Genomic DNA, 25,155 nt, shown 5'->3' on the forward strand with positions numbered 1-25,155 from the left:
AAAGACCTCAGCCTGGTGCTAGCCATGGTGATGAGGATGCTCAGAAGCGAAAACCGAAATTCACCAATATGGAATTGGAGATTTTGGTAAAAGCAGTACTTGTATCACACGAAGATGTGTTACAATCTCGAAATACATCAGCAGGACAAATGAATAAAATATGGAATGTGCAGTGGCTTCTTAATAAACAAATGTACCACTTCAGAGTTTGTAGTAGGTTGCTTATACATTACGACGCATCATCTAGTTACTGTGCTTCACATATTAGTTCAGCTTCTTATTTCGTATAGAATAATTCCAGGCATATAGACTTTTTAAACTTAAGAAAACAATACGTTTTACATTCATGGCAGTCAAACGGGTGGAGAATCCATCCATTGTTGTACAGCAATATGTTCAACAACAATACAGCTGCATACGAACAGTCTTCAGTTTAATTATGACGTATATCTTTTTACAGTCTTATGCAGTTACAACTCTCCTATTTCTTGTTTGTCTGTATTTCTAAGAACCTTTTTTTACAATGATTCTATATTCTCTATATGCAGACTTTGTTTTGTCATGTAAGCTATGAAACATGTACTAAAAATTGGAGTTTGTAAAACAATACGGTACCAGTATTATAAACCATAATTTACAAACTGACTTGATCAGAAGGGTTAAAAAATGAGCTCTTTGCAAAATGTTATTAAATGTTTCTTTGTCCTTGAAAACAATGTCTCCTTCTTGCTGCAGTCAAGCCTCCCACATCACCTTGCCTTTTATATAGCCTACTGTCTGACTGCAGCAAATTAACACATGCTTTTCAGAGTTCTTAAAATAATCACGCAAATACGAGATCCGCAATTACTGACAGCTTTAATAAATTAGAGGGAATATTTAATTGACCTAATTTGCAAAATCCCCTTCCAATGTTAGAGGTTTTGTTCAGAAACACCCCAGAATTACATATGCATATACAGAATTACATATGCATAAAGGGCTAAAGCATAGAGACATTGCTCCCGCAAATCAATGAGAACTTGAAGCATATATGGCAACCCCAGTACAAACCTAGTTGCTTAACATCAAGGAATTGATCTTTTCAACTGGAACTCAGAGTACAGTGTCATAAAGGAATGAACAGTTCTTTAAAAAAAAACAATGCCTTAATAAATAATGTATACTACTCTTAGATACTGTATTAAATATGGAAACTGTATTTTTGCCACCTGGCAGTTCCTCAGAGGATGTGTAGTTGACGCATGATTAAAAAAAAAATACAGTTTCCATGGTAACCAACTGGAAATTTCTTATGGGACCCACTGTACATATATACAGTAGACCTACAGTATGAATGACACCTTCACTGTCTCCATCTTCATAACCAGGGTTATGCACTGTTTGCAGGGGATAATACCTGGGAGGCGGCATCTTAGTTATTTTAAGATCTCTATTAATAGTGTATATAACACTGAAGTCCTCTGCATTCCAACTATAGTACAGTACATACAGTATTAACCAAGCATGTCACAGCAGACTGTGAATGTTTAAATGAAAATGACACTGGTCATTAATGTTCACTGGTCTTAACTCTTTTGGGGGCCTTTTAATATATCATTTTTTCATACCTTGTGAATCTCTGAGCTTGCGTCGGTGCATGGTTTACTGATTTCATAATGTTTACTGATTTTCATAATGTACTGTAGTGGTAACTCATACAGGTAACAGAGAAGCTGCAAGCCTCCTTCTGCAACTGCATGCAATTTTCCTTTATTACTGTACCATGTTTTTATACACTGCATTTGTGAATTTAAATAACATAAGAAAATGCCTAGCAATGCTAGTTTGGTTTCTAGTAGCAGATTAATTTGTACACATGTGGAGTTTTGTCAACTTGTGTCTTAATGGATGCCAGCATCAACAACATGGCTAGACAAATTATTTGATACCCTAACCACTCTCTATGCAAGGAAGTATCTCCTTCCTACAGTCTTGAGTTTATCTCCACTTGTTCTTCATTGACTCTCCAGGGCCACAGTGACTCTCTCTGTGATTTGGTGGCAAGAATTAAGCACGGTATTCTAAGTGTGGCACCACAATAACCTAATTTAATGTTTACTCTTTTGACTAGATACCCAAGCATTCAGTTTGGCTTTTCAATTCCTTACACTGTCTGGTTGCTGAAACTGATGAGTCTCTTACAGCGCTAAGGTCTTTCTCTTGGTGGGCCTGTTCTAGTTCTATACCACCCATACTTGGCTCTTGTTAGATATGTAAAGTTACCTAAAAACACAACTACACTAGCTCCGCACTGTCAAAAGGGGAACATTTAACTGACATGAGAGACAAATGTGACAAATCTGTGAATTGACCGCACAAAACCTGCAATAATAGAAGTAGTCACTTGACACTGCTGTTGTGAAAAATTCATTTGCTGGAAATAGGTGAACCTTGGCTGGTGGAGGTGCCAAACAGTCTAGAAATGCCATGTTAGAAACAGCAGAATGCAACATTTTCACATGGACACAGCACCTATTGATAGATGGCATCCTTTTGATTCAATTAGAAATATTTATTCCATTGCAATAGCAAGTGTTGAAGCCTTTGCAAATCGTAAAGCAATCCACATGTCTTTCAACATCCTTGTAGGATTACTAAACAGTAATAGAAGCTACATTTGTCTTCAGATTTATTATGAATAAATTAGTTTATCTCTAAAGTGACAGTGGATAGCATGGAGTGTGCTTTAAACTGCAAAGTTGACAGGAGAGACTGCAAGAAGAACAATGTAATTTACTATTGTAAACCTATAGCATTCAGTAACCTTGTCTATTCTTCCAGGAGTCAAGGACGCCATCTGCTTTAAATTTCCATGAAACATGATATGTCAGGCTAGAGTGTGCTAACTACATTATCTTCCAACATCTGTCTCATTGGGGAAGCGTACACTTGCTTATGCCACCTGCTTGTTTACCTTGCTGGGAGAAAGCACTATTTAGTAAATGACAGTCAGTTCAGAAAGGTGATCCATTACTTCTTATTGACAGTGACTACAAAACCTTCAGAAAACTGGATTGTGTTACCTAAATACTGACATCATAAAAACCTGAGGCGAAGGTAAAAAATAAACTTAATTCAATTTGAAGCTATTTAATCTTTAAAGTTAGTATCTTGGATTTTTTAATATGCATACATAGCACTATTTTTATATTGTTTCCAAATCTACTGTAGTTTAGCAATTTCCCCTAACTCAAATATTAACATTTTGTATTATAAATATGTTGTAATCACAACCGAATGATTTCCATTAAGCATATAAGCACCCCAAATCACACTAGAACAAACAAACGGAGACAGCATATTATATATATAGATATATATATGTGTATATATATGTAGCATGTCTGTACCATGTCTCCAAAGGTCTTCCTTCTGAGAAGACAGCCAAGTGAATATAAAAATGAAAGCTTATATTTTTTTGTGTTTTGTACATAATACATGCTGTAGCATTTTATTCTGGTGATGTTACATACAGGTATATCTTTACTATTATTTGCACTGATTTGAAAACTTTTTTTTTTATAATTATTTTTAAAAGTACTATGTTATTCCAGATAAAGATGATGTCATTTGAAAACATGCCTCATGTAAACTGCAGGAAAAGCTAAAAAACGAGATTCTAGCCCCTTATATTTTAAAGAAATAGATTTAGCTACTTCACAGTATGAAAACTTTTGTTTTGGTGATGACTGTTGTTTGCTTTTTTATTGTATGTACTGAATGTATTTACTTAGCTCTAACTAAATGACAAAGATTATCTCTTTTGATCCACTTCAATCTTGAATCAATAAATCTTTAAAAAGGAAGATACACTACAAATTCCCCATGGGTTATTAATATACCTTCAAAGTTTAATAAAAAATTCTAGGAACTAGTATATTTTTCTTACTAGATGCCCAGCAGATATGTAAACAAGTGTACAACAAAGTTATTGTATTTATTCAATTTAGCCAAACACTGATTAACATTATAAATGTACTATTGACCAGCTCATTAACCAGCATTAAAGAGTGAATTGGTATGAATATAAAATATCAAACAATGTACCGTATTTCTTCAAATTTAAGAACGTCTTTTTTAACCTGTTTTTACTTCTCAAAAATAGCCTTTGTCTTTAATTCGAGTACAGTATAGTGATACATGTTTTAAATTCGGCAACAAAAGATGTCACTACCCGAAACAACAACTTGACTGGCTGAGGAGAAAAGACGAACCAAAACGTTACTGTCTGATCTCGAATCATCCATGACATACAGGCAGCTATTTTCAAAGCAACATCATTAGCTTCCTGAGGAATTCAGAGTGAAGCTTTTACAATTTCAACGTTTTTAACAAGCAGCACCAGCTTGGACAGATCGGAAATGCTGATCAGACTTCCATATTTTTCAAATACCAAGCAATACCACAGTTCACAAATTGGGAGAAAAACAGGTGTGAGTAATCATGACTGGAAATGAGAAGCAGCTCATAACTGTAATGCTCTGTGTGACAGCAGACGGCCACAAACGTGCAAACTGCCTCCATATGCGTAACTGAGGTTGTATCTTTGTAAATGCATATTTATTTGATGTTTTTTTTTTTTTTTTTTTCCTCAAATTGAGGGTGGGAAATTTGCACTGCATCTTAAATTCAAAGGAATACAAATTTTTGATACATTTAGTATATAGTTTCTGCTTCAGACCTCACATCCTGGTGACTTTAAGGCCCAGGTCTCAAAAGGCTATCAGGCATGTACTCTATTAATAATTTCAGCAGATCCCAATCCACCATATTTGAACCATTAGCATGTTCCCCTGTAGCACTGTGCCCCACGAAGATGGAAGAAACACCATACTTGTTCTGCTATAAGTGAAATTTCTCACGGATATATTCTTACATTCACTATTCATGGTTTTAATCTGGTCTCCCAGCTTCATTTAGAGAATACATATTTGAGGCCACAGGGGTGCTTCAAACTTCAGAGTTTTAAAATGTCATCAGGATGTGATGACTTAAGTAGAAAATGATATACAAAGCAAATCTAAACAGAAGAATACAAGTTAAAAATGACTGATATTTCAAACCCATTCCAATTTGCTTCTCTGAAGTCTCTTAAACCACCTTAACTAGTTTAAAACTAGCCTCAGTAAGGTGTTACTGAGAATTTAGAATGAAAGCTCAACTGGCTAGAATAACTCCTAAGATAATAACTTGAATTCAAGGGTGTCTTAAATTCGATGGATTATGGTATTTAATGCACAGCGATTCACATCTTAGCTCTGTCAAGATACTGTATACACAAATTTAGGAGAAATGCTGTACAATAAATCTAACTACAGTGTTATACTGTGCAGTGCTATCAGTACACAGCATACTTTATCTAATTACACATACTGGACCAGACAGACTGCTCTTGCCTCTAAGGAGAATAAAATGCTGGTAAATAAAAAAAAGTTAAAGTTCGTACTCTTTTGTACTAAAAAAGTTTAAAAAGTGCTTGTAAAAATAGTATTTCCACTAAAACAATATCAGTACTCTTACAGTAAAATAAATGCTTTTACGTGCAGTACCAGGTTCTTTGTTTATACTGTATTAGTGTCAGTTGTTGATATACAGGGCTGGCTCCAAGTAGTTTGCCTTGCTGAAACTGTGATGCTGTCCCAGACAAGACAATTGATCTAATAAAAAGCCCATGTTGAAGCCCATGTGTGGATTATCATGCATTTATCTACAAAGTGGTGAGGCCTCAGCTCATTCATTAATCACTCATAGCTCATTAATAATGAGGCTTCAACAGTGCCCCTGTGGGCATTTTTTTAATTGCGTTGTTATGTTCCTTATGTTTTGTTCTGTGGTAGTACCAAAATTCAATGCTGGTTAGATACCATAAGCAGCAGTATATTCCAATATCCCCAAGCCATAGACAAACTGCCTGTCTTTATATTAGTTACCTCCAGCACCACATCATTTACAAGCAAAATAAAAGGAAACCCTGGCTGTCACTGTACTTTAATAACATCACTTTCCTCAAGCTCGCTAGAATAATTGAAATCATAAAAAGGTAAATGAACAGTAAAAACAAAATAATAATAATAATAATAATCATTCTGAAAGCTTTGGTTGCTCGGTTAGATCAGCACATTTCCAAGGACATTACTGGAAGGATAGACTTTTTACATTTCTCTGCAACTGCCACAACTTTAAGTTAAGCACATATTCACTTACCAGCAAGATCAATATGTGCTTGTCTGTACAGGGTGCTGCTTGTAACATTCGCTTTTGTTAGCAGATGTATTTTATTACAAATCAGGTATTTGACAAAATGCACTTAGTCCTCGAGCTGTATGCAATGTATAGTGTTATGTCAAACTGTCAAACATTAAGAATAAGAACATAAAAAAAAGTTTGGGAATGAAACAAAGCAATGGGGCCCATCAAGGCTCATCTCTTGTTAGCATACCCATCTACTCTACTAGGGGGATCTAATTTAAAAGCACAGAACGTTAGGTTACTTACCGTAACCCTGGTTCCCTGAAAAATAAATGTCAGCCAATGTCAGGTTGACATTTCGAGATTGAAAGGAAATCTTTTTTTTTTTAAAATGTTCCCAGTGTTTCAGATCTCACCTGGTAGTCTACTCCATGCCTTTATAACTCATACACTCTGTTCTAAACTTACTTTTACTCCACTTCCCTTGACACCCTCTTGTTCTGCTCTGTGCTAACTCTGAAGTAATGTCTTGGGTTAACTGTTTCTATTCTTTCTGTGCTCCATGCCAGAGCATTTGCTCCCCTATAATTAAGGTGTAAGCCATCTTTCTTGTAGCGCTCGCTTCCCCCACCCTCAAAAGGTGCTCCTGCCCTTATGGAACAAACACATTTTTAATATATGGTAAAAAAGTATGATCCTTATACTTTTCATGTATAGAAATTGTCCCCTTTTTTATAGATTTAAAATATATATGGAATACTGTGGCAGGAAATGGCGTTGCAGTGACGTCAGACCAGAAGGTGGAACAAAAACACAGACAGGCAGGTACTGCAGTTCACAGGCAGGGCGTGCACCGTTTATTAAATACACAAAAAAAAAAAAAATTTAAACAAAAATAAACACTTGCTCACGGAAAGAAATAAAAGGTTTTAAATAAAATAAATCATGAACACAAAAATAGAAATATAGGTCAGGCTGGGCGATCACCTTCACTCTTCCTATATCTTTCAGTTTGTAAATTAATCTCTCCTCTCGCTCTCCTGTTCTCCACTTCCGAACACCCACCCTGAGTGCAGAGAGCTGCAGGAATTTATGCAGGTGACCATCCCAATTAGCAATAAATTGATCACTTAATTTCTTTGGGAGATGGCCACCTTCTACACATGTTTTTTAATGTGGATGGGGCTTCCCATCCACGCTGCAAAACAATACAAAAACAGCAAAATAAAACGCACAGCCATGCCGTCATATATACACATATAAAAACAATAAACAAAACACACGGCGGTTCGTCGTCATATATACAACAACCAAATCATAATATAAACACAAAATAAGACAGGGGCAGAGGGGGGAACCCCGCTATAAAATAAACAAATACCTATAAATAGAAGGGCTTTTCTACCGCCCTGCTACAGATACATTTAAAATATATTTTAGTCTGTAATCCCTATGTTTATTTTATATGGATTACAGACTAATGAAAATATATGGTGCACCATATATTTTCAACATATAAAATAAATGTATGGATTACAGAATAAAATATATTTTAAATATATCCCACATATTTTAAATTTATAAAAAGGGGCCAATTTCTATATATAAAAAATATAAGTATCATACTTTTCTACCATATATTAAAATATATATGTTTTTTTTTTCCATAAGGGTCAATGTTGGAGAAATAGTTGGTGCCACCAGGGCAACTGCACAGCCCATGCACTTAGAAAGTTTGAAAAAGAAAAAACTTAAGTTATAATATCCTTCACATTTATATTTGCAGATGTTACCTTCATATCCATATCATTGTATCTACCAGAGCCAATAATTCTGTTTCATCAGGTACTGCTAAACTCTAATTAATTTTGTTGTTTTGTTTTTGTTTTTGTTTTTTTTAATGGTTGAATTAAAATTAGCTTCCTAACATCTTCCCTCGTAACTGTCTTTGCATGGAGGCTGGTATAAGGCAGTGTTTTATGTTTCATTGGAGTCTCTTTTTCAGTCTCCGCGACCTAAACTTTTACTTTAGCCTAGGGGTCTCTCAATATTGCAAAATAGTTTCCTACTGTCTTCATAGAAGGTTTTGGAGTACTATTCATCAGTCTTTTGCAGTTATATTCTGTGTGCGCGATTCATCTTGTAGTTTAGGCAGAAGCTGTGAACAGGTGCTGCTGGGTACCAAAATAAACTAAACCAAATTAACATGCCTGTATTTCTGATTGGAAAAAAAAATCTTGGAGGGACTGGTGATTAAACTTCTTAGCTTGTGATTAAAAAGAGTGTAGTATGTAGTATTGGAAGTAAAGATGCACGCAAATGCTAATCAAGAAGGTGAGTAGAAAAGCTTGTTATTACATGTAGTCATATACTGTTTCATACATACTAACATCCTGAGAATAAAATATTGTTAAATATTGAACACTTGACTTGGCATACTTTATGTTACAAATGTATTACATAAAGGTCGGGGCCCACAATAAGGTCCTGCACCGGGGCCCATCCTTCTCTTCCTCCACCAGTGCTCCAGTTATCTATGACCTCAAAACCGTCCTTTCTTCATTTACTCTCTATAACCATATAAGTAAACCAATTATTCTGCTAAGCCTCTCCTTTCTGGCTCTCAGATTTTGGAAGCACAGCGAAGAAGATTACTTAACTCTTTTCTCTTTAAGCCTGGCAGCCAGTTCAGTAAACCTTTCCTTCAGTACCTCAGACCTCCTCTCACATATGTTATTTGTCCCTATATGAACAATCACTGTAGGTTCTGTACCAGCCCTGTTTGTGACCCGATCTCCTCTTTCGATCACATCAACACAAAATGAAAATATTGGGAGACTGTCATGGGTGTACACAAGATGCAGTTGGCACTTATCTTCATATGTTCTGGGACTGCGCCAAGGTCCAGCCCCTCTGGAAATGTGTAGGGTTAATATTGTCTGGTCCAATTGATGTTCAGGTGCCGTTGTGCCCAGGAGCCCACTCCTTCTGAGTGACGATTCGCAACTTGAAATTCACAGAATGTCAAAACGCTTGTTGCTTGCTGGATTGACTGCAGCCAAGAAGGTGATCTTGAGGGCATGGATAGAGCCTGGTATTTCTCTTCTCAACGTTTGGTTATGCTAATAAAAGATTATTTTATTAGAAAGATCCACGGCAAGGCTACACTTAGCCAGTTTGACTACTCTAAATGCATGGTCGACGACAGCTGATGTCATAGTTGAGCATATTCTCAACGGGGTTTCCCATTAGGCAAACACACTGCTTTACAATATATTGTATTAATTTCTGTATGCATTTTTATATTTATTTTTATCATCATTTATTCTATTTTTTCGTTTCTTACTGTTTTTTGGGGGTTTTTTTTTACAATTGTGTATATGTTCTTTGTTTTGTTTTTTGTTTTTTTGCTAAGGTTAAAACAATATAAAATTGCTCACAAAAAAAACTTAAAAAATCGACATCAGTATGGGTCCCTTTAACCACAACATTTAATTGAGCTTCTGCAACTGGAAAATACAATAAGCCTTAAAATGGCTTTTGCAATTGGTATGCAAAAGAAACTGCTCAGAAACTGCTGCTTAGTGAGTACATCCCTGTACTGTAACACTGTGTCACCACTGAACAAGCCTGTGGTTTGTGAAAACAAGGAGTGGGCTGGCTTTATATACTGCTCTCATTTAAATCTCCTTTTGTTTTGCAATGACTGAAACAGTTAATTAAAATCAACCAAGACTATCCATTGGAAATTATGCTTATGATGAGGTTATCATGCACTGGTGAAACCATAGTGTACTGTGTCCATTTCTGGTCACCACAGCGCGATCCCAGAGCGCGATTCACACAGTGATACTCAGTTGTTGCGCTGATCCTGGTCTATACACAGTGATAAAGTAGTTGCTCTCCCTGGTTCAAACACACAGCTGTGAGGACAGCACTTCACCTCATGTTTGTAGAGACCTAGGAACTGACTTTCCAGCTCACTTGTTAAGCAACTGGCCAGGGTTAATTGATAATCAATAAATCATATGGCCATATTCCACACATGTCTTATCAGGGAGGGGGGTTCTAACCCAGCCCTGTTATATTCAAACGAAATGTCAATTTCACCAAATTTTATTTATAATTCCGACAAAAAAAAAAAAAAAATAATTTCCATGTGCAGAGTCCCAGCCTTGCCACATGCGCAGAAATTCCAAAACTGTCCCGTTGACTTTTTCTGGGGAGATAACTTTTATATAGCCTACTAATACTGTATATGCAAGCAAATAGTATAATGCAGTGACACAACTCAATCAGCAGGTATCTTGATGTTCATTATTTATATGAGAATGAAGCAGTGACAGATTAAATGGAAAGTAATGTATATGAATAGTATATGTTACACTCCATTTTTATTTTTGATTAATGAAAAGATCAGTGACCTGCGACATTCCCTGAAGACAACCCTGAATAAACACTTGTAACCTATTGTATGAATTAGAGGCAGGGAGCACATTTTATGTTTTCCCTGTGTTAGCACTACCTTTTTTTATTACTGTACGTACTGCTGTGTATCACAAGTTTTTGCAGATAAATTGTCCATCTTCATGTCCGCCTAGTGGAAGGAGGAAATATCACGCCAGAAATAACTTTTACCTCCGTCTCTCACAGGAACATATTAAAGTGTGTTGTAGAAGGATACCCGGCAGCATTTACAGGAATGTATTCTCAAACTGATTAGTAATGAATTATTGATGGGGACCGATATCTGTTGTTTGTGTTTGTGCAAAACAAGAACATACATTTAATTACATCTTCTTTTAATCATTTGGGGTCAGTTTTTCAAAACGTGTAATCTCGATAATGATCTGGAGTTTATAATCCTGTATTTTGTGATTGAGATTATTTTTAATCTGGATCGTTTTGATCAGTTTTTTTTAGAAAATATCACTGCTGGATTACATTTATCCAGATTACAAACCTTGACGAAATCAGTTTTTTTTTTAAAGTTCTCCTAATAGTTTATAGCCTATATTTCTTAATTTTTTTAAATAGGCCATTTTTTATGATATATTCAAACTTTGATAATAATGATTATTAATACACAAGTTTATTTATTTATTATGTTTTATATATATAAAACTTAGACAATTCACTTGGCAGTAATTGATATGAAAAGTGATTGCCAGCATATATTCTGTTGAGTCACTTTACTGGATTTTATTTTTTTAATAAAATATATTTCTAGACTTGCTGACAAATGGAAGATTTTAAGTGCTGTCATATTACTGCTGGCAGGATGTTTTCGGAACACTGTTTTAAGTGTTAGCATCTTCTTCTTCTTTCTAATACTATATAACAACCTTGTAAACCTGCTACTGTGTTAGGATTCAAAATGAACTCTCTTATCAAATTAAGGGACAGATTAAATATGAAAATCTATTGCAGTTCAGTGTTCCGTTCCTAGATTCATAGTTTGTACATCACCATTCAAACATGGCTTGGTGGTGTGTTGGGCGAGTTATTTTGTCTGAGGGGTAAAGGTTTGTATTCCGGTTGTGTGAAATCGCCACAGTATGTAATATGATGCACAGTCATTGGTTTTTCATATGTGCTTCCTTCTTTCCATCCACAAGCTGGAATTAGTTTGACTTTCGATATCAATAGTTTAAATACCCAGGCTTGCACTGGGCAATACGTTATAAACTGTCTTGAAGCTATAGTAGCAATATATTGAACATTATACCATTATTATTATTATTATTATTATTATTATTATTATTATTATTATTATTATTATTATTATTATTATTATTGATGCTTTAAACTAAAATGGCATAAACTATTCTCTCAACTACTAAAGAAATTATATTTCAAGTTCCATTAGTAGAGAGTTCTGTATCCGGTTCCATCATACTCAAAAGCTCAGTTAAAATTGTCTTCCTGGTTTTGTCATCTCACTGTGCACCGTAGCATCGACGCGTTGAGATTACCCAACTGTGGCATCTCTGCTATAGAGTTTATTCAGCATGTTGTGTAGTGCTTTGGAACTACATGTAGTGCTCAGCCTCTCTTTGCATTTAACCACTGCATTGTTGTCTAAGCTGAGGACCTGGGGATGTATGTGTGTGTGTGTGTGTGTGTGTGTGTGTGTGTGTGTGTGTGTGTATATATATATATATATATATATATATATATATATATATATATATATATAGACACACACACACTGTATATTGTGGTAAAGCCCCCCCTTGGGTAATATTGAATAACTACTCCTTCAAAACAACATGAATACCAAAACAAAATCAGATGTATCCATATTGTGCGCTGCTACTAAGTAACCAGACAAATAGGAAATATACAGTTTCTTTATAACGTACGTTTGTAAAAGTGACAGATATTTATTGTTGTGTCAATAATTTTCTGATTCCGTTAACATTCATGTAACTAAGTCAATGGATGCCGTCAAACATGATACCATGTGATTCTATATAAATTCTTAGGTGCAGCTTTATTTGTAGTTATTAAAAAAATGATTGTGTTATTCAAGTGAGTTCTTGTCATAGTTTGTCTAAAATGGCATAATCTAATTTAAGGAAGATATGCACCAAATAAGAAAACAAACCTGCAGTAGCTACCCATTCACCAGTTAAATATCCCTCAAAGTTATCAAAGTCTTTTAAGTAACTGCCTTTAACAGTACACAGAAACAAAGTTTAATGTCAAGATATCAAAGCCCTCAGAGCAGTATTTAAAGTATGTTCTTGGTACAAGAACCTATTAACTCCTTTTACCATTGCAGCCTGTGGTATTGACTGAATTTGACAGGTTCATGCACTGTGGACTGAAGCCAAAGGCTGACATTTAGTTGAGCAAGAACTTGTCATGTTGACATGTTATTATTGCGATATAATAGCTGGTAAGAATTTTTTAATGGGCTCATCCAGTTGATATTTCTTGTAAAAACCAGTCGGTAGAGCAGCAGAGCATGCCCCTAGCTCAAGCTAATATACTAACTTACTGACATGGACGAAGTAGAGAAAGCCCTCCACAGCAAGCAACTTCTTCAGGAAGAGATTATAAAAAATACTGCTTGGGGTAGTGTGTGGACATTACATTTTCATAGCACACACTGTCCCATGCATTGTCTATATAATACTGCAAACCGCAATAGCATATCTATATTTTGTAGAATATTTTCTGTTTGTCTAAAGATCTTCTTTTAGCTTTCTAAGAGAACACCTGGCAAACACTAAGCATAAATTACAGATGGGTAGGGTACTGGACTTGACCGGGTATGTAAGGTGTCATTCTGAGATTGGTGTGTTCTTATGCTGTCAACATTAAACCCAGACTAACATTTCTTGAGCACTTTATATTTTTTCACTGAGCACTATATTCTTCTTTGGTGCTTACAGAAATTGCACCTTCAAGCTAAAATCCAATATAAAGTTCCACTTCAGGGAGCACTATTCCCTGGTAAAGCTGCACAATTCATTATGTGACCCAGAGATACTGAGTGTGCAGGCTCTACTCTCTTGGGGCTTATACATTATAGATTGTAACACATTTAAGAGGCTATTCCTTAAAGATGCTGACAGCTTGTAAACATAATATATATATATATATATATATATATATATATATATATATATATATATATATATATATATATATAGACACACACACACACACACACACACACACACACACACACACACATACAGAACTGCAAGCCTTAATAATTTCCTCATAGTATCATGTTAATCTTTATTATTTTATTTAGCATAAGTAAAGACTGAACAGTGGGTACTATATTAGGCATATAAAATATATTTATTTAACCAAATTTACCTGATATGAGCAACAATCACATTTTCAAAAGTAATGAATCATAGTAATGTGATGTTTCATTAGTTTGGTCAAGTGACAAACCCCATATAGTTTGGATCATATTATTTTTCAGCTGGCCAGAAAACTAGAAGCAGAAAAAGAAAAAAAAACATTCTTGAGAAGAACAGTGTATATTTAAAAAAAGGAATTACCATATACCAACACAACATATAATAATGTAATATTGTAATACTACTACGCAAAATTGAATAAACACAACACACACACACACACACACACACACACACACACACACACACACACACACACACACACAATATCAAGAATTACATAAATTAAGTTCCAAGTGAGGGTACTGCTATGGCAAAGTAATCCGTGCATGGATTAAACAAGGCTTCACCATAATATCTGGCATAGCCATTTATTGGATTTTAAACAACAGTGAATAGAAGAGCATGAATCTTTTAATAAACTGGGTGACAATGAAATCAGTCACTGAGAAATAGTGGATGAAATGGACCCACTGAGCTCTAAACTTTTAAGCCATTTAATATCATGAGGGCTGTATTTTTTCACTGTAAAAAATGGCTTATTTCACGGTCTAAAAATAGGTATTTTAAGATATTTCACGATTATACATAATATTTATTAAAGAATAAAAGAAAAATATAGCATTCAAAACTGATCATTTTCTCTAGAGTTATTATACAACAAATATTCCCTTTGTTGTACTGGACAGAGTGCTCTTTAGAAGAACTATTTCTGATCTGTGATGCAGCTGTTGTCTTTTTCATTGAAGACATTTTAAAGAAATTATGTAGCTTTCTGCAGTGTGTTCAATAACCATAAAGATAATACATGTGTATGCTTCTTAGTGATATCAGCCAGTCCCAGCTATGAAATGGGAATTAGCTTACACTGTAAGCGCTTTAATAATGTCCATTTTAAAATGACTTGGCTAAATAAGGTGCTGTGATTGGCTGAACAAGATTACACGACAGTGTGGTAATAATTGTCTTACGGCACGGCTATGGCATCATAGACCAATTTACTTACCTGATCTATTAACATTGCTGTACTCGGAAGCCCCTCCCTCGAGTGACAGTGCAGTGCAGTATTTGGCTGTTCCATGAATTCTCCCTCAGATGTGGGAAATCAATCTGCTTTCAATTCACAAATGTCATTTCATTTAAAAAATGTTGCTATAAATGGCACTGTTCAATGTAATGTTTACGGCAAATACAGAAGTACAAAATAGACATTAAAATTAAACAGTCTTCAGGGACTATTTTTACTCAGTGAAAGGATACATAATATATTTCTTTTTTTTCTTAAAAAAGCTAGTTTGTGTATTTTTTTTTTTTTTAATGTAGCCATTTTATAAGCAAAATAATGCACTCAGGGTATGTGGTAAGAATTGTCTTATCGCACACCCTGTCATGGGTTATTTCTTACATAATTGTTCACTCTTAGTAGGCCATATTATATTAATAACACCTCTGGATTTTGTTTGCCTCTTTATTAATTACAGTTATATTTTACCGTCCACTTCAAAACACAAGAGATATAAATACTCTGCTAAACACTGGCTTTCTTAAAATTGGTACATCTGAGCATCTCAGCAGTTTCTGCCAAAAAATTAGTTTAATTTAGTTTTGCATTCTTAAAAAGACTAGTGCTTTATTAATAATAAAGTGTGTAAGAAAATACAATAGCCTCAGTTTACAAAAATAAAGTTAGAAATAATGTGCAACACACTTATGTCCTTTGCCCTGACCAACATACTTATTCCAGGAAAGCTGGATGACTGCTGAGCTCCAACAATATTATTAATAGATCTAGAACATCTCATGGCAGACTATTCTAAAATACTGACAAAGTGTGAGGTTTATCCAGACTGCAATTAATGTTATTTCAGTCACAACTCACACAACCCAACATCTATTTCTTCTTGGATTTCTACAAAGGCCTGTCCTTGTAGCCTCAATAAGTCTTTGAGTAACAACAAGGAAGGTTATATTTAAGTAGTAACCCCAGAGTCTGTTCCTGGTAGTTAATGAAATGTAAACTGGTCAAAAAGAACAGACTAATTTCTCAGGGATTATTATTATACCAAGAATAACTGCTATACCGAAAAATATTTTAAACAATCATTAATTAATGAATCATCTCTTGGCATCATAAAAATACCTTTTCCTTCTGTGAATCTCTGTGATCAGAGCTACCATAGGTGCACTAAATAGCAGCTCGTCTGATAAACATGGTGAGCCACAGCAAGAGAGAAGAGCATATAAAGCAAGGTCAGATATGATTTAGATTACAGTGCATGTTCCAGTTCAGCCTTTTGTTTGTTGTGTGCATAAGACTTGTGTGCCTAATTAAAATATTCTATCAAAAAGGACCTTACGGAGCTCCAAAAGCAAGCAGGCGTGGTATTCCATAACCTCAGACACCAAAGATATACATTGTTCAAAATTCCTATCAATCACATGATAAATAACAAGGTAATTTGTTGTTTGTCATTTATAATCATACTTATTACACGGCAATGGGTAAATGTTACGGAAATAGCGTATTTACCATTTTTTACTCAACCATCATACCCAGTATTCATTTCAATATAGTAACGTTTATTATTGAAGATTCTGTTTTAGATTACATCTTTTGGAGAAAAGTACATTTTGAGAACCATAATTAGATGAGAGGAATTTCTGCTGACATTGCTGAATGTAAATCTACATTTTATAATTCAGAAATCACACAACATTGTGATATAATTTGCCCTGGATATGTTCATGGCCTTGGACATATGCCATACAATTATATATTCAAGCAAACCGCAAGTTAACTACAGTGGTGTGCAGTTTAAATGTAATCTTTCGGCAAGTATGTGTTATCCTTAAACTTAGTCCTATGTTAGGTTCTGCTATTCTTTGACATCTGTTAAAACAGGTTTTGTAGAATGAATGCCAAATTCAAGAAAAATCTTTGCCGCAGTCCTATAAGCTGGTAGATATATTTTCATTATTTCTTAATTCCAATGGCAAGACGTGTGGTTCAGAGTTTGAGTAATTTTGAAAGGTAGGCAGATGGCTATCCTAACACATGCACTCAGAAGTTATTAGAGGTGATTTTATAGGTACTGTAATGCAAATCAGCCAAACAATCTAATGTAATTTCAGTTTCGTTCTGCAGTGCTTATCTCAGAGAAGAGTACATTCTGTAGACTTGAGTCATGTGCAGAACTCTGCTAAATCAAAACACTTAAAGTAGTTATTTATTTTTTAATAGCACTTTGATATAGTAATTGTAAGGTCATTAATATGGCGATTATTAGCTAGACATGCAAATAGATCTTATCTGATTTATGAAGTCAACACAAATGGTTTATTGTTTTGTGTGAACAGTTTCCTTTAAAATAATGACTTTTTTTCAGTTAACTAAACCATAAGCACACTTGTCTATATAGACTAGCTACCTGTAGTAGATTTATATTTTACTGTATATTGGCTAATAAAAAAAAAATATATACTTTTTTTGCTGCTCTCCTCAATAGAGGAAGATACTTGTGGACACTGCTGCTTGTAAAGGTAAGCAAGTGAAAGAGTGAATGTTTGTATAGAAGTATGGGATTACTGGTTTACAGCCAAATTAATTAAAAACATCTATATGAGAATAAAAGTGTGGTAAAGACTCAAAACCAAGCCAGTAATCATGTTCACCATGTATTGTGACAGACAGACAGAGACAGGTGGGTGGATGGACATGATTGGGCAACAGAGGGAAAAGAAAAAGGATGAAAGGATTTTTAGCAGTTGATCAAGAGTCCAGACCAGATTGCACATTCTGCACCACCTTTACTCTTATAAACAATGGTTACATAAAGCACTGTGAGAAATCAGCTTCTCAGAGAACACCCAGCTTGAAATGTTCTCATAGGAAATTATCATATTCCCATTGTATTTCACTGCAAAAAAAAAACATATTGTTCTTTCCTAGAAGGTTATGTTGTTTCAAGAGCCTGCAACGTGCTCAGGAATTCTGTGTCTGGACATCAATTGTTAATCATTTTCCAGGCAGGATTTGACAGCAATCTCTCTCATTGCAAGTGTGTAAACTAGTAGTGCCTTTCATTTACTTTTATTTATTTTCTACGGTTTGTTGTAATTACTGCTAGTGCAACAACTACTTTTCTTCAATTCTCAAGAGTTGTGCAACAGCAGAGTTAAAATATAATAGGGTTGTGTTTGTAGACGAAGATAGTTTAGACCCATAAGAAGCTGACAGACACTCAGAAGTTCAACAGGATCCTAAATACATTTAGGATTAATTTCCTTTTGAAATATACATATTTTAATTAACAATCCGTCCCACAGGTGCAATGGTACCCCAAATAGTATCCATTTACTACTAAGTTTTTTTAACTGTACCCCAAAACATATGTTACTGCAATGGTTACTGGCAAGAATGATACCACATTGAATTCTGTACAGTAATCATTGTAGAAAGCCGACCCCAACACCCCGGCTGCCCGTGCTGTCGGACATCGCTCCCCTATCCATTCGCCGCAATGCCGCAACCTTCCAGGAAGTCCAGCGAGTCATGGAAAATGAACGTCTCCCCATCTACCAGGGTCTCAACAACGTCCCACACCACCACCTGAAGTCATGCAAGCCCTTTTGGACCCTTTGACAATCGTCTTCAACCCTGATGATGCTTGAAAAGTCGAATGGAGTTCACAAGAAGTCACAAACAAACACCTTGTGACCCCTGGCTTCGATCTTCTGCAAAGCTTATGGTCAACCCTAATCCACATCCGCACAAACCATGGCAGATGCGGATACTTGATGCACAAATCAGCCATACAAAGAAGAAGAAGAAGAAGAAGAAGAAGAAGAAGAAGAAGAAGATTGTAGAAACATGTTTGGGGTATACTGAAGAACAATCATTTCGATGACAGTGCACAGTATGTGCACGTGTGTGTGTGTGTATATATATATATACTGTCTATATTTCATACACACACTTACATGTGTATATACATACAACTGGGATGCAAGCTACATAGTTTCCATTCTTAAGATTCTCTTTTATTTCTCCCATTCCCCAAGCAGCTATGAGCTGTGATAATTCATTACCAACATGGGCTAGAACTGACTCACTGAACTGTGAAAGACTTCATATCCCACTGCCAATCCATTATAACAGTCCTGTATCTGGTTTGTTTCCTGGCCAATCAAACACTTTCTTTCTGTTGACCGAGAAAACAAATAGGTATTACTATAGTGGGAATTCTCAAAAAAAAACACATTAAGACCTAGACTAATAGGTACCTAGCCCCCGATAGAGACAGTGACTGGTGATTGTCAGGAGAGAGGAAGTAGTGCTGAGAGTCAACCAAACATACTGGAACTGGAATGAAATTGCAGGATTAAAAATAACCAATGGTAAAAGCTAAAATGGCTTTGGTACTATTTGAGTATTGGATAAACCTTTTTTGGTAATACACATGAGCGGCAGGTTACTATGGCCAACAGTGCTTAAGCCCCTCAAACCTATTTACAGCTCACCTACTTTTCTCCAGCCTTGGCATAAAATGTGCAGCACACTGACTGACACCGACAGCCAAGGCCAGACACCGCTCACTGTTTGACTGTTGCTGTGCTGTAACTATGCTGTGGTCGGGTCTTCTATTGGTTTTGAAACGTTATGACGTTTGTCACAATTCACGCTCTCTAGTTTTCAGTAATATTGGCAATAACAAGGACAGTGATATAAGAACTTGCTGCAAGAACTTGAGATTTGATGTATTAGGATTTGGGGTATTTTGACTTTCCAGCTTTGGTTTTCTGACTATATAAAGCAAAATAAATATATATTTATGACTCATAGACTGTGTGTGCTAAAGACTCCCCAAAGAAACACTCAACATGACATCCACTTTTTTTTGTGTTCCAGATAATTAATTTTGCTCATAAAGTGGACATGTGCGCGCTCATGCAGGGCAGCACAGCCAGAAAAAAGCTTACAAATACAGTGACTAGGTGAATATGTTAGGAATAGCTGAATGACAATCTGAATTATTTATAATGTAAAATGTGTTATTGAGGCTCCACATGATCTACAAACACATTTCTTTATCCCACCAGTAAAATAATGGAATAGATTTAACATGTTATGATCTTTTTAATTGCAAATGCAAATGTTTATTTGAAAAACAGCAATTTTGACCCAATAGCTATTAACAGAAAAGTAGTGACTTATTTATAAGGTATAGAGTTTATTTATATTGAGTTCTTTCGATTGGGAAAATGTGTAAGCGAGCTCTAAATATATTTCTGCTTGTATACAACAGGTTTCTGGGGCTGTGTAAAAGGTTGGTTCAGATGTGCAGCAACTAGAAACCTTAATTATGTGGCAGAAGCAAATAAAGCAGACAGCCAAAAGTCAGTTACATGTTTTGAAAAAATAAAATGTAATGTATTACCAACCACTACAGTTATACTACAATATAATGGTGTTTCTCCATCCACGAAGGCTCAAAAAACAGGTACATGTAGTTTGTGTTACCAAACATGGTAGTTACTGAACAAATCAGGTGGATTACAATATTTCTTTCATCCCAGCGAATCGAAGGATAGAGCACTTTCCCAGTTAAGAGGGATAATTTTCAAAAGGTATTAGCATATCACAGAACAAAATAACATAGACTTTGCTTTTGTGTTTGGAATAAATATTTAAAAACATCATTAAAATGTGTGTATTACTGAAGATAAGAAATGCATAGCAGCTGCAATTATGTACAGTGCCAAAAAGCTGGTAAGGAATCCAATGCTGATATGTGTACTTTCAGCATTGCTTCAAGGGTAAAGTACTTCAAGGGTAAAGTACATATTTGACTTGATCTGATAAACTCAGTTTCTATAATCACTACCATTAACTGCAATCAAAGAAGTTCTGAAGCTGATTTAAATTCATCGTTCATAAAAGTCATAGCACAGCGGTTTACATTGTTAAAAATTACATTTATGGGGGAATGAAGGTTTGTTTTCTGTTGTGGAGAGTAAAGTGACCTGAAGTACAGTGACTTGGACTATCTATAGTTTCCTGAAGGATTTTATGTACTGATTTATTTTTCATTTTATGTAATTTGCTCATGTAAAAAAACAAAAAGAAGCCGTCACGTAACTGCTTGGTCGAGCAGGAGTAACACCCTGTTTGTTGCCATGGGCAGTCGTAGCCAGGAGCACAAGGCAGTGTATCATAATGTCTTCAGAATAGCATTCATTACCATAACGAGTATTCATCTCTTAATCCTAATACTGTTTTGAGATTTTGATTACTCTAATCAGATAACCAACATAAACTATTTGATTAACTGTGTGGTCCCTAAAACACAAGCATCCTGCCAGCACTAGCCCAACCAAGCCTCCAATGTGCCTTAGGCCAGGTAAAGAAATAACATCCTGTAGGATCACCAGATTGACAATGACTTATAAACTATTTATATTATTATTATTATTATTATTATTATTATTATTATTATTATTATTATTATTATTATTATTTCATTATTTAGCAGGTGCTTTTCTTGTACAGAAATTAAACAAAATATAAAAGTATAGAAGTTTCAGTTATATGTCTCGTTATAACAAGCATTTAGCAATTGTTTTTGGATGTAAACAATCCAGAGGAACTTGTACCCAGTAATTACGCTTAATAATTTCAGTAAGGGTGAACATGCTAACACCTTTCAGTTTACAATCTTGTGCTGTTTAAACTTAACTAAAAAGGTAATAGTCTATTCTATCACAAACTCAATGTTTCAGGGGAGGGGGAGGGGGAGGGGGGGTCTTATTGGTCGTGCCACCCCCTCCAATAAAAAATTTACCGAAGTAATGTCGTGAAGGTAGAGGAATTACAAACGAGTCACTTGAAGAGGTTTCCAATTTTACGAACTGATAATTTGTACCGTTAAATATTCAATATAAGTACAGAAACATTACTTACTTGCTCAAGAACATATACTAAGGGATAATAAACAGATACAAAAATAAATCTTCAGAGGAAGTATTCCTGAACTGGACTTGAATGTGCTTTTTTTGTTTTCAACACTGTTATACTTATTTGAACTATTTCAATACCAATATGATTAGAAGGCAATGCCTAGTTATGAACTGTATTCACAGCATAGACATTACAAATATGCATTGAAAAGGCAAAACATGTTCAATTGTACCCATTATTTAATGTTCACATCACATTTTGAAGTCTTTGGAAAACAAGCAGTAGTTATTTAAATGTAGATTATTTATAAGGCAGAGCATACTGAACATGTTTATATTATTTCTAGACGCTCTTTATTTATCATTCTAACTATTCACTGTTGTGCCTGGATTGTAGACTGCAGCAGCAGCCGCCACATTGATACTGAAACTGAGAGCTTTGCAGACAGGTCTTGTGATACAGTGGGAAATCTGGCAAAACACACATAGAGTTTCATGGTTAAACCCATCAACGGTGTCTGATTACCTTTTAACTTGAGTCAAAAAAACAAATAAACACAAAACATATCTTTCTAATAGAAGCGCTCAAATTATTTAGTTTATCGTCTAGCTCTCAGCTTATTTAAAGCAATTGAAAGCAAGCAATTACAACAAAAAAAAAGTATAAACACACCAGAACATAATACAGCTGACAGCTCATTTTCCAAGATAGATGCATGTACAGCACTTGAAATATGTTCACATTACTCTATTCATCACATACGGAGCACCACACATTTATATAACTGCAAACTTTAAGAAAATTGAAATGTCTTACCGGTTTATGTGTTCTATTTCTTTAGATGGCAAGTTTTCACAGGGCGCCTTGGTGCTCCTTGATGGGACACTGTTTTTTTATGAAGTAAGCTGTAATAATAAACATGTGTTTTTTCAACATTTTAGTGACAGATTTCAGGGAACTCTGTAACCTCTTTCCTTTTTTTCTCGGCCCTTGTTCTGCTGACAAATATTTGCATGTTCCCTCCAAAAAACACTTTCCTCTTTGAAAGGAAATTCCTGATAAGTGCTTTCCGTTGTACTTCCTTCAGTGTTACATTAAACACGCAGGACTCCAGAGATCACTTTCTGAGTTCCTGGCTTTCTACATTTTAACCAACACATACTAGTTCCAATGGATTCGGTTCTCACAGATTCGATGATACTGGACAAACACCGTATTAACCCAGAGTTTATACTTAATAGGATATTATATGGTAGAAGGAAAGTGAACAATTGGCCATGAAGTTCAAAATAATTAGGATGCACTTATACTTAACTAGTGCTTTGAAACAGTGATTTGACGATTTCTTTTCTAAGACCATTAAACACAAGGAACAGGAAAAGGCCATTAGTCACAAGTCTGTCTCCCTTAGTTAAAGCAAGGAGGTAAAACCCTCCTTTTAACAAAAGCAAACGGAATCATTTTCATTAAGCGATCTACAATATAATAATGGCAATCTGCAATAAGAGTCTCAAATGAAGATTACCTCAATAAGTTCCTGGGGTCTTTTCTGCGTGAACCCATTTGTATGTCTGTAATGTTTCTTTTGATGATTTACAAAAAAGCTAGAGAATATTTGGTATCTGCTTACTGCCCCAGGAAACTGTAAAAAAAAGATACAAAAAAAAAAAACTAAACGTTATTATTCCGGCAAATTATGCACACAGCATTTGTTTTTCCATATGAAACTAAATCATCTGGATTAATGTTGAACAACTGCATAAAAATTAACCTGCCAGAACGGCACTTAGATTTAAAAAATACAATTGGAAAAATAAACCAATTTTTTTTTTTTTTTTTTTTAATGTAATAATTTAGAAATCCAGAGTAATCTAAATCTATATCTACATTATACTACATATGTCAGCAGATGATGTTTTCAATTTTAAATGTATATCCCCATTCCCCACACACATAAACTACATTCAGTTCAGACCCCACCAGGCACTGAACACATGATTTGGATTTGAAGTTTGCTGACACCAAGGTTAACTTAGTTCCAACTCTGCAAGCTGTGTGAGGGACGGGAGGCCAGAAGGATACAGAATCAGTGAAGAAGATTGTGTCCTGCTTGGTTTCACTGCCACAGGTTCATTTCAATAACCACCTAGGAACACCAGCACTACCATAGGATCCATATAGTAAATACAGTCCAGCTGAGCTGAGTCATTCAGCTGGAGCTTCACCTGTGTTGGCATAGGTACCCAATAGCTGTCATATTTACATTAACAGCAATACAATTTGCCAGCACAGTTTCATATAGTAACCTTCATTTAGTGACATTTTTTTTACCATCATTGGTCAAGTATAGCCAATTAAAAGTTTTAAATATTTTTTTATTTGTTCATATATCCTGCCCAAATGAAGACACCTGTTCCAATCTACTGAAAACCAGTATGATATCTTCTGATTACTTATCTTCATCCCAGACAAAGCCATCACAGCATTTCCTCTGTACCTTATGATAGATGATAAGCATGACCTACTCCCATTTAACAAGTTTCCTTTGAAAAGGAATGGGAGCAAAATTCACCACAACAACAGTATGGGCCTATTTTTGAGGTCTGTTTTAACCGTTTTACATTTCATAAATTTACTTCAATCGCAGTAGAAATCAAGTGTTTTTCAAAGTGCTCTGCGGTGTTCTTTTTGTGAGAAGTGGTATACAAGTGGTATCTGTTGTTGTTAATTGATAACCTGTTGGAAGAGATCCAGGTAACTTCATAGCAAATTCAGCACTTCTGGGCCCGATTGCTGTATCATTTAATACATATTACAAGGTAGATCTAACAAACCTTGAATGTGTGAAAATGACATATTTGAAATGCAACTCTAAATCTGTTCCATTAAAACAAATAGAAATAATGCAAAAGAGAAATAATGATCTGCAGCCACATGAGGGAGCCTATAGCTCTATGAAGCCCTTGGGGCCCTATTTTGAGTAAAAAAAAAGAAAAAGTATTTGGCCCACAATATTAAGGGTATGTTGTGCCAGGAACTGTGCTCTGATATCATGTAAGTCATCACAATGACTAGTGA

At 35.2% G+C, this 25,155-nt stretch overlaps 1 protein-coding gene across 1 annotated transcript in view; it reads right to left on the reverse strand.

Annotated features, from left to right (window-relative positions):
- The window catches only part of klhl4 (kelch-like family member 4), a 94,305-nt gene extending 71,178 nt beyond the window's left edge, over nt 1-23,127 (reverse strand). The window contains exon 1 of the mRNA XM_041220514.1: nt 22,894-23,127. The gene's annotated coding sequence lies outside the window, so the exon portion shown is untranslated. The remainder of the gene's footprint in view (nt 1-22,893) is intronic.
- Between the last annotated feature and the right edge of the window lie 2,028 nt (nt 23,128-25,155).

The sequence above is a fragment of the Polyodon spathula genome, chromosome 20 (genome assembly GCF_017654505.1).
Source record: "Polyodon spathula isolate WHYD16114869_AA chromosome 20, ASM1765450v1, whole genome shotgun sequence".
NCBI lineage: Eukaryota > Metazoa > Chordata > Actinopteri > Acipenseriformes > Polyodontidae > Polyodon > Polyodon spathula.